General features: G+C 47.8%; 1 non-coding gene across 1 annotated transcript; it reads left to right on the top strand.

The window, feature by feature from the left end:
- The first annotated feature begins 2374 nt into the window (after nt 1–2374).
- On the top strand, nt 2375–2447 carry TRNAE-CUC (transfer RNA glutamic acid (anticodon CUC)). Its single transcript has one exon. It is a non-coding gene; the product is annotated as a tRNA-Glu (tRNA).
- Nucleotides 2448–10760: the final 8313 nt, after the last annotated feature.

Genomic DNA, 10760 nt, shown 5'->3' with positions numbered 1-10760 from the left:
TTCCTGTGTATCTTTCTTCATGTCTCTGTGTGTCCTTGTGTGTGTCTGAGTCCCCTTATTAGTCTCCACGTGCGTATATCTGCGTGGGATGAGTGGGTGACATCTTCTCCATCACCCTCCCCACGCCCTCCTTCCTTGCTCATTCCATTCCATCTGAGGAGATGGTGCCCCTGGCCTCTGTCCCCAGCATGGACGAGCCTGGTTGCTGTGACCTGGCTGAGGCAGGTCAGCACTCAGCCCGCCATCCCAAACCCAGAGTGGAAGCGTCAGGGCTTTGTAAAGGACACTGGAAAGGGCCCCCATCATCCTGACAGCCGCAGTGAATCCATTTGTGACTTCTCTGCATACAGACTGAAAAATGACTGTCCATAATAGCATGGGGAGGGTTTCTCGCTCTGCATGATGCCAGCCAGAATTTATTAAACTTTCTTTTTTTAATTTCTTTTAATTTCTCCACCCACTGGACTTGAGTGGCTCATTAATCACAGACCGCCTCTGGTGTGAAGCCTGTCCTCAGTGCTGCTGTGTGACATCCGGCCATGCCCGCCCCTCAGAGCAATCGGTGCCCCAGTGTCCTGTACCCACCCTCAGGCTGAGTCCCAGAAAGGACCAAGCTTATCCTTCATCAGAACATTGTCACTGCTGCATTCCTCTCTACACGATGGGATGCTGGCTATAATTGCAAATGGCCAGGTCTAGACTGTGGAAGAGGGGGGCTTAAGAGCCTGTTTATGAGATGGGGTCTTCAAGTTTATTATCAACAGGATGTTCAGAAACCCTTGTGCTGGATCCCTCTGTTTGACCCTCTGGATCCACTCTGCGCCCTCCCCCTTCCTGCTCAAGGCCTGGGAGGCCAGCCTTTACCAATGGCTCCCTTGACCCCTGGTTTCCTGTTGGGTTCCGCCAGTGGTGAGTCCCAGAGGGGATCAGAAGGTGGGAGAAGAAAGAGGTTGTGGTATTTAATCTCCAGGCTCACCCACTGTGAGGTCCCTCAACTGATTGCTCCTGTCAAGACTCTCACAGTCCAATGCCCCCTTTCTCTGGACCCCATTAACTGCTGTCCCCTCTTGTCCCTTTGGGCTTAGAAGTGCTACCAGGTCTTCTCTCACCTTCCCTGGGTACTGCACTATCCCTTGTGCACTCTGCTCATACTTTGTAAACGGTCCTTTCATGAAGTTATCCTCAGACTAACCGATCTGGGGATGCTACCTATTTCCTGGCAGGACTCTGACCAATACATTCCTCCCAGACCATAAGCAGACACACTCTTGTTATTTTAGATTAAAAACAAATGAACTATATTTGTTTCTGATGACAAAAGTGTCTACTGGGGGGAAAGGTCAGAACAATAAAGAGCTGTCATTTACCAAGTGCCTACTCGGTTTCAGGCAAGCATGATGCCCGTCACATTCCACATTTCCTCACGACACCCCTGGGAGGTACGTTTCACTAGCCGTGCTCTATACAGATGAGGAACCTGAGGCTCAGAGCAGTGATGTTATTTGCACACAGTCACATAGCAAGGTAGTGGTGGGCCTAGGAGTGGAAATCAGGTCTATGAAATTCCAGAGTCCTTTCTGTGGCCCTGCTCCCCCCTCAGAAGCCCTTGCTTATCTGAGCATTATTCGTGATTGTCTTGAATTGCTCTCTAACCCCAAAATCAATAAAGGAAAATTCATTTGCTGTAGCCGGCTGGGCCCTCAGAGTAACTGTGGAGATGTGCCTGGTCTCGGCCTTTGGTAGGGCCAGACCCAGGATGCTTGTGATGGATGGCATTGGTCCACCTCCTGCCATAGCTGTGGGCTAGAATTAAGAGCAGCCCTTCCTTGTGATCTCTCCCCTTAGAATCTGTGCCCTAGATCTATGCCCACAAGTGACTCCTGGCCAAGTGCTGATAAAAGTATCAGAAACGATGAGGGCTAGGGCTAGGTGAGTCTGCAGGGAGGGGGCGGGTTTCCTGCCCTTGGCTAGCTTCACTTCTCCACTTGCCCACCGTGGCTGTACCTACTGAGTGCCTACCCCTTCTTCTCCAGCTTTTTAATATAACCAATCAGCTTCTATCTCATTCACTTACTCATTCATAGATTTACTTACTTAATTTTTCCTTCCTTCCTTCCTTCCTTCCTTCCTTCCTTCCTTCCTTCCATCTCCCAAACCACTATTATTCTTAAAAGCTTTCTGGCCTCCCTTTGGCTACATATAGATGAGACCAGGGGAAATGACCCATCTTTTGAAAGTCCGGATCAGATGTTGTCCATGCGGCCAGTCTAACTCCCATGATCCTGACCTTGTGAATGGTCTTGACCTTGCTTTGTTTGTTCAGGCGCTTACAAGACTTTGGGTGGTTTCCCTATAAGAACACTTATAGTAGCCAGCCTGGTTGGCTCAGTTGGGAGAGCATATGACTCTCGATCTCAGGGTTGTGAGTTCAAGCCCCACATTGGGTATGGAGATTACTTAAAAAATAAAATGTTAAAAAAAAAAAAAAAGGAACACTACTCAAGTAGAATTGGAGCTCTCCCTGAAGATGCAGACTAGGTCAAAAAGTGGCTGGGTGCTTGGTAAACCAGCAGGCAAGACAAAGCTGTCTGCACCCTATCCCCTCCTGGCTAGCTACACTTTTAACATCTGAGAGGTTGTGTAAGGGGTTGAGTCAAAGACTTGGTCTTCTACTTGGTGACCTGGGGCAAGTTGCCTAACCTTTTGGGTCTCAGCTTTGTCACCTATAAAATGGGAATAATAATAATGCTTACATCATTCACTTTTTATGCAGATATAATGTAATAATGCTGGAAAACACTTTGCATGAAGACTAGCATGTAGTAACCAATTAGTTGGCTGAAAGTTTTATATTATCATCACCCTCACTTTCTAGAAGAGACAGCTGACCCCTATAGATGTTATGCGATGTACCAACCCCCACCCCCCGAATTAGTAGCAGAACTGGCACTTGAACACAGGCATTCAGAGTTTAAGGCAGAAGCTAAGGCCAGGGAATCTGCTTGGTGCCCTGTGGTCCTTCTTCCCTGCCCTAGCATGAGACGAGACATGGCCCAGCCCTAGGATACCCTCTCTTCTTTGAGTTTTATCTACTAGTCATTAGGTTGCAAGTGACAGAAAGGGCAGCCTAAATTGACTTAAACAAAAAAGGAACTTATCCTGTCATGAAAACCAGTGACTTCCTACCTTCTGGTCCAACTAATTTTGTGGTGGCATCATTCATAAGTAGAATCTTCCTTTTTTTTTTTTTTTTTTAAATTTTTTTTTCAACGTTTATTCATTTTTGAGACAGAGAGAGACAGAGCATGAACGGGGGAGGGGCAGAGAGAGAGGGAGACACAGAATCGGAGACAGGCTCCAGGCTCTGAACCATCAGCCCAGAGCCTGACGCGGGGCTCGAACTCACGGACCGCGAGATCGTGACCTGGCTGAAGTCGGACGCTTAACCGACTGCGCCACCCAGGCGCCCGGAGAATCTTCTTGTAAAGTGGCAAAAATGGACCCTGCCAGTTCTGGGTTTACATCCCACAAACCCAGCATGAAAAGAACACTTCTTGTAAATAATTCAGTAAAAGTCTCAAGTTTGAATCTCATTGGCCTGGCTTGACCTTACAGCTGTTCTTGGACGAATCCCTGTGGCTGGGGAGATTCAAACCCTGACTGGCCAGTCCTTGGTCACATGGTTCCCAAGGTGGTGCCAGCCCTACACAAAGCAACAAATCCAAAGGCAGAGGAGAATAATTCTCCCTTGTAAAACCAGGGTTCTATCATAAGAAGAAAGGGGACTGAAGGCTGACCAGAAAAAAATAACAGCTTCCTATACAAATGGGAATAAGGAGGCTTTCAAGTTTTTTGGTGAGAATTATGTATAAACACATAGGGAATATTTCTGGTACACCTTTGGGCCTCTGCCTGGGATTCCTTTTTCTCTTATTGTCCTTGATATCCATTTGACCCAGCTGTATCCCCTTACCCTTTCCAGTCATCATTATTCCTCTCCCAACCCCTTCCCTCCCTCCTCCTCTCTTTCCTGAAATCAAAGCCAGGATTTGAATCTATGACTCTAGATTCTCATGAGACCCCAGTACAGAGGAGGAGGCCTTATCAGTCAGGATTGCAAAGAACAGAGCCAAAATTTAGCTAAATTAGCTGAAAAGGGAGATTTATTGCTCAACAGGAAGACCAAAGGCTCAGGCTCCAGGCTAAAAAGGGAGTCCTGCAAGGGTCCAGGCAGCAGAGACTTTTCCACTATCTTATTCTAGTGCTGTTGTGGCTGCTGTAATGAATGTCTGCCCTAACAGCTCTGCATCTCTCCACGTAAGAGTCTAAATCCCAAGAGAGAGTTTCCATAGGCTGACCCCTTGCCCTGGGAATGGGGCAGTGTGGCCAGAATCCCATCAGGACTGTGCTGGATGGAGATAAGGCAATTCTCCAGAAGGAAAGAGGGGTCCTTCTGCTTACTGGAAATCAAAGGATGGATATGGGTGGCCAAAGAATCCTGGAGTCCACTCGAGACTCATAAGTGGGTTCTCATGGAGCCATGAAAAGGAATACTTGGATTTTCAGGAGAGAGACTGCCATCTTGTTGGGCCAAAATGAAGGTCTCAATCAGGACCCGCCAGGAACCTCCTCCTCCACCTGTTGTCACCCTGACTCATGGCCCAGTACTAATAGCAGATTAATACCTGCTCCTTGGGGTGTAGACTCCATGTATTCTGAAAACAAGCTCTAATTAGCCCAGAACGTTGAGATACAGCCTGCTTATGGCTGACAGCAAGATAAATATACCTAAATGGCCAAAGTGATTTGGAGTTGGTTTTCATTTTTCTCTTGTAATAACAAAAGCAATGGCAGAAGTGGGGGCTTGTTATCTCTGGCGTGCCTGATGGATGACGAGGTGTCTGATCATCCAGCAACTGTGGCTCACAGGCGTCAAGCCATCTATCACCCGCCCCCACCCTGGCCCACCCGACAAAGCACTTCCATCCACATCAGAATTAGCATATATTCTCCTGAGATGATCCCGAGATAAGCTTGATGTTATTTCAAAAGTCAGAGACTCACTCTTTACTATGGGCTTTGAGATACCAGATTCTGGATTGAAGGATGGCTTTGACTGGAAAAAGCTTTGGTATATAACACAGACCTGAGTTCAAATCCAAGATTCTGGCTGTGTGACTTTGAACAAGTCACTTCCCTTCTCTGAGCCTTGGCTCCTTTAAACAGACAGAATGATTCCAATCTCATAGAGCTGTGTGAATTAAACAAGAAAATGTATTCAGGGCACCCAGGAGATGGTTCCCATTCTCTTGATTTTTAAAAAAAATGTTTATTTATTTATTTTGAGGGAGAGAAAGAGTGCACATGCATGAGCTGGGGAGGAGCAGAGAGAGGGAGAGAGAGAATCCCAAGCAGGCTCCATGCTGTCAGTGCAGAGCCGGAAGTGGGGCTCGATCCCACGAACCGAGAGATCAGGACCTGAGCCGAAATCAAGACAGAGCCCCTCCTATCCTCTCAGTTCTTATCTGTTGTCCCTCTCCAACACTTACCTTCTCCTTGGCACCTACCCTGCACCAAGCCATGTGGGAGATGAACACAGACTCCGTCCTCAAGGAGATTCCTTCTCTTATATCAACACAAGTTAATTTACCAGACTAGGTAGCAGAGAACAGAGAATGGAAGAACAAACAGATAACTCTTGAAGGGGGTAGTGAGGATGTCCTATTCATGGGTAGAACGTTTGATCTCAAGCCACGTTCCCTCAGCAGACAGGGTCACTTGTGACCAACTGGGCCCTAAGATGACCACTAGGCCCTGTCCCAAACTAAGCCACAGATACATGTGCCACACATGTACACATTGACCTAGGCCTAGGCACAAACACACATGCCCATGTGCACACCATACAGACCTGAACCCCCACACGCGTATACACACAGGTACACCCATACACACGAGGCAAAGTTGTACACGAATCTGTGCATACCATATACATAATACCCATGTGTATACACATACACACAAGGCAAAATCTATGAATGTGTGTACAGCATGCAAACATGGGCTATGTATATGTACACACATACAAGGGGCATGTGCAGTAGATGCAAAGACATGTGCGCAGCCAGGGGCACCCACACACATGTGCACGTGTTCTATGTTGGCTAAATGCATCAGACAGCACTCATCAGAAATCCCTCCTATGCATCCACACCAGCCCTGTGGGTTGGCAGTGTTTCTGCAGCCCCTGGCACCCTCCCGGAGCCCGAATTCCACTCAGCAAACTCCAGCTGGGCAGAAAATGGCTCTTTGGAAACCATCTAGACCACACAGACCTGCGATTGGTCTCTCAGCATGGATATAAGACCTCACAGGGGGCACAGGGCCCTGGGTTGGTGGGGCCTCATGGCTTCAGCTTGTCAGCCTAGACTGTAAGTGTGGAAGCCTGGCCTGGCCCTGAGCCCAGACAGGCAGACTCTGCCTGGTGTCTCATAGTGGTCAGCCTCAACAGTCCCTGGGTGTTATTCAACTCTGGACCATGCTGCTCTGGGGAGGGGAGGCGGGGGCGCAGAGTCTCTGTTCAAGAAGGGGAGAGGAAGCAGGTCCTCAAACAGCCTGAGCTCATCTGCTTCTGATTCTGCTTGTCTTGACTCTCTCCATCCTCCAGGGCCTGGCTTCTGCCCTCTGCCTCCAGGAAGCTTCCTCTGATTGCTCTGGCCTCTGGGTCTCTCTTTGTGCACCTGCAAGACTGCTCCTCACATTGCCCGCTCTTTCTGCTGGTAAACATGCTGTCTACCTCATATGTGGTGATGGGGGGAGGCTGTCCTTGTGCCCTCTCAGCTTGAAAGACAGGGCCAGGCAGCCTGTGTTCGTTCACCCTGGGCTGAATACGTTCATTCATGTAGTCGTTAATTTAAAAATTCTTTACTGAGTGCTAGCTATGTGCCGGGACCTTGAAAAATAGCAGGGAACAAGATGCAGTCACACAAGAGGGTGTGATGGGGTACCTATTTCAGCCAGGGTGGTCAGAGAAAGCCTCCTGGCATGCCCTTTCATCCAGTGTAACTCCAAGACTCACGTGATAAGCCATCCCTGATCCCACAGGCTGGGTCTGTTCCCGCCCCAGAGCTTTCCACCTCACAGTATGCCATAATACAACTTACATGGACACGCTCTTCTCCCCTCCCAGACTGCTAACATCCTCAGAACAATATTCCTATCTGGACCCTCTCAGTGACCCTAACACCCAACATATGACCTGCTCGGTCTCATGTTTATGTACATTTAAGTTTGTTAAGTTAACAAAAGGACAGATGAATGAATGAAGAGACGAATGGGCATTTGCAGTAGGCTCTGAAGAATGAATAAGTGGCCCGCGAGTGGCAGGTGGCAAGGAGAGGGGCGAGAACATGGAGGTGTGAGATTAGACAGCATGTCTGCAAAATGAGTTTCACTGGTTGATGTTGGGGGCAGGACTGGACATGGAGTAAAGGGGAGCTGGCAGGAGAGGAGCCGAGATTGTGCCCAGATTATAAAGGAATTATACCAGGCTAAGGATGTGATCCCATAAGCAGCAGAGAGCCATGCAAGGTTTACCTTCCGCCGTATTCCTTGGCACCTACCCCACTGCCCATATGGAGTTGGTGTTCAGTGAATGTGTATGGAATTGAAGGGTCCTGGAGGGAATGGACTGAGTTAGCACTTCTTTGCCAGAAGCTGGGCAGTGACTAAGGGAGGCCTAAATGGAAGCAGAGTAGTCAGCTGCCAGGAGTCCTCTTGGCACCCAAAGAGCCCTCTTCCTGTCAGGGTGTCTGAAATCCCCGCATTAGAGAGCCATTTATTCGGGGCTTGATGTTATTTAGGGGGAGGCCTCCCTAGAGTTTCCAGAAAAGATGACACTCTCCTAATGGCAACTTATTGCCTACAAGAAAAGAACAAGGTCTTGGGGCTGGGGATGGGACATGGAGTGTAAAGCAGAACCCAGTGTGCCAGTAAGAATTTGGCCACTTCAGTTTCTTTTCTTTTCTTTTTTAATGTTTATTTATTTTTGAGAGATAGAGTGGGGGGGGGGCAGAGAAAGAAGGGGACAGAGGATCCAAAGCAGGCTTCGCAGTGACAACACAGAGCCCGACGTGGGGCTTGAACCCACAAACCATTAGATTATGACCTGAGTTGAAGTCCATGGCTTAACCAACTGAGCCATCCAGGCGTCCCCTCTTCCAGTTTCTTTAGAGAAAACCCTGACCCAACCACTGTGAAGGAAAAATGGGGTAGGGCAATGGTCTTGAGGTTGTTGCTGGTTTACTGAGGGACTCAGGCAACCCTCTCCTCTGTCTGAGTCTTGGTTTCCTCATCCGTGCAATGGGGATGTAGGAGACCTGTGTTGTTTATGTACTTGTCATTCAGCTCCTCTTCTTCTAGTGGGTGAAACCCAATATACCTTTGGAGGACCCCCTGAGTCCATGCTGTTCAGATAGGCTGACCTATTGGCCAATCAGAATCATAGTGGTCTGTTCAGGAATGGGCATGTGACCCAGCCTGGGCCAATGGGAACTAACCCTGGGACTTTTGGGAATGAGAAGGGCTCTTTTGCTTTTAGGGTAACTCAGCTGGGACAGTGTGATCCCAGGGATGCCCATGATTACTTCTCCACCTTTGAGGACACTCAGCCCGAGAATGAAGCCATCTAGAGGAAAGTGGAGATTACAAACGGAGAAAAAGGACAGATTCTGAATGACATCATTTGAGCCTCTAGATCCTGCCATCCCTGAAGCTAGTCCTAGGTCTTTACGTTGTTGGTCACATGTACCAGTACATCTGCCTTTTATTTTGCCTGAGCCAGTTTGGGTTGTATTTTCTCTTGCTTGCAGGAGAGGATCGCCCTGGGAGGGGCTCTTTCTTTCTGAGGGCCACATAGTTTTCTGTGGAGAAGCTGATTTGGGAGGCACCAGCATGTGGTCTGGTGAAGTGAAGATGAGGTGGCCTGGGGATGGTGCTTGGGGTGACTGCAGACACACACTGGGCTCAGTGGGGCCCACTCCACAGCCAAGCATAGCAGAAGGAGAGCCCGAAAGCAGAAGAGAACAACCCGATGAGACAGGCAGAAGAGTTTCACAAAGGAGCAAGGGTTTCATGGAGGTTCCTCACTGGCTTTGCTGCTTCCCTCTTGCCCCCCATAAGCTTATAATTCACCAAGCAGCCAGATGGATGGTTAGAGAACAAATCAGGTCACATCTCTCCCCTGCTTTCACCCCTCTATTTCCCCACTGCCTTGAGAATAAATTCCAAACTCCTTACTCTGTAGAGCCAATAAAGCCCCGTGAGATCTGACTGCTTCCCACCTGTCTCTTACCTTGTACATCCCTGCACCCCCTGCCCTTCTGCACCCATGGTGTGGCCAGGCCTATGCCTGACACCTGTGTGTATACTGGAACTATTCATTGAATAAAAAAATAAATCAGTGATTGAAATGAGAACTGAAAAGTTTCCAGTGGATTCATCATCAAGGAATTGTCACTCAGTTGGGTCAAAAATTTCCAATGGAAAGGGTAAAGGGAAATATGGATTAGAAATATTTCTGGAATGAGTTTCTATGGAGAAAAAGCAGACACTAAATGGATTTTTCTTCCTGGAATTTTTATGATCTTGAGGAAAAGAAGACCTTCATTGTTTTGACAGCAAAAACAGAATATAAAGGAAAGAATTGAGTCTATATCCACACTCAAACCTACACGTGTGATAAAATTGCGTGGAACTAAGTGCATACACTCACAAATGAGTACAAGTAAAACTGGGGAAATCTGAATAAGATCAGTGGATTGTATCAATGTCAGTATCCTGGTTGTGACTTTGTACTATATAGTTTTACAAGAGGCAACCATTAAAAGAAGTTGGGCAAAGGGTACCCACAGCCTCTTTGTATTATTTCTTAGAGCTGCATGTGAATCTACAATTATCTCAAGATAAAAAGTTTAATTTAGGAAACCACTATGTAAAAAATATTAATACATAATTGAGATGGGCCTACTTCAGGCCCTTCTATATAGCTCACAGTTGAAAAAGACCCTAAAATATATAGGAGACATCCTTGAACAGGGAGCAAAGAGACTTTGAAGGAGAAGACAGGGGAAATTAGGGAAGACAGAGTCTGGAAAATCAGAACCCACCCTGAGACTCAACAGACCTCCTGTAGGAAGGTGTCTGTGGTGTGGGGGGGGGGGGGGGGGGGGAGGGGGAGGGATGTGTGTGTGTGTGTTGGGGTAGGGGTGGGTGGGCAGGCACTGGGAGTTACAAATTAATGTACAAACTCACCATTAAACTATCCCATTATTTATTCATTTTCAAAAGCATAGCTGTCTTAATCTGATAAGCAATTACAGCCTTGAAAATCAAGCACACTTGTATTGTTAGAGAAAAAATAAAAGCAAGTGAGAAAAATATGTGCGACATAACGACTGGACTGTCAGCTCAGTGAGAGACCAGAGCAGGATCCTTTTTGCTTGGCTGGATCCTGGTCGCACCAGGATCCAGTAGTAAGGAGGCAGAGAAAGCAGGGGGTAGGGGAAAGGTGGAAGGTGGACCAGTGCCTTAATTGTTGTTTCTGCCTGAGGGAACGAAGGAACAAAGGAATGGGGAGGCAGGGTAAACAGGTTTAGGATTGGCTGTTTTGAATAACTTCAGTGGCTCTGGGGTTTAGGGGCAATCTGTAACTGTAGCTGTCCTGTACTTGGCTTAGGGTGATAAGGGCAAGGAGGCAGCAG

Source organism: Acinonyx jubatus, chromosome A2 (assembly GCF_027475565.1).
Source record: "Acinonyx jubatus isolate Ajub_Pintada_27869175 chromosome A2, VMU_Ajub_asm_v1.0, whole genome shotgun sequence".
Lineage (NCBI taxonomy): Eukaryota > Metazoa > Chordata > Mammalia > Carnivora > Felidae > Acinonyx > Acinonyx jubatus.
The sequence above is the reverse complement of the archived record's forward strand: the minus strand, read 5'-3'. Positions and strand labels throughout refer to the sequence as shown.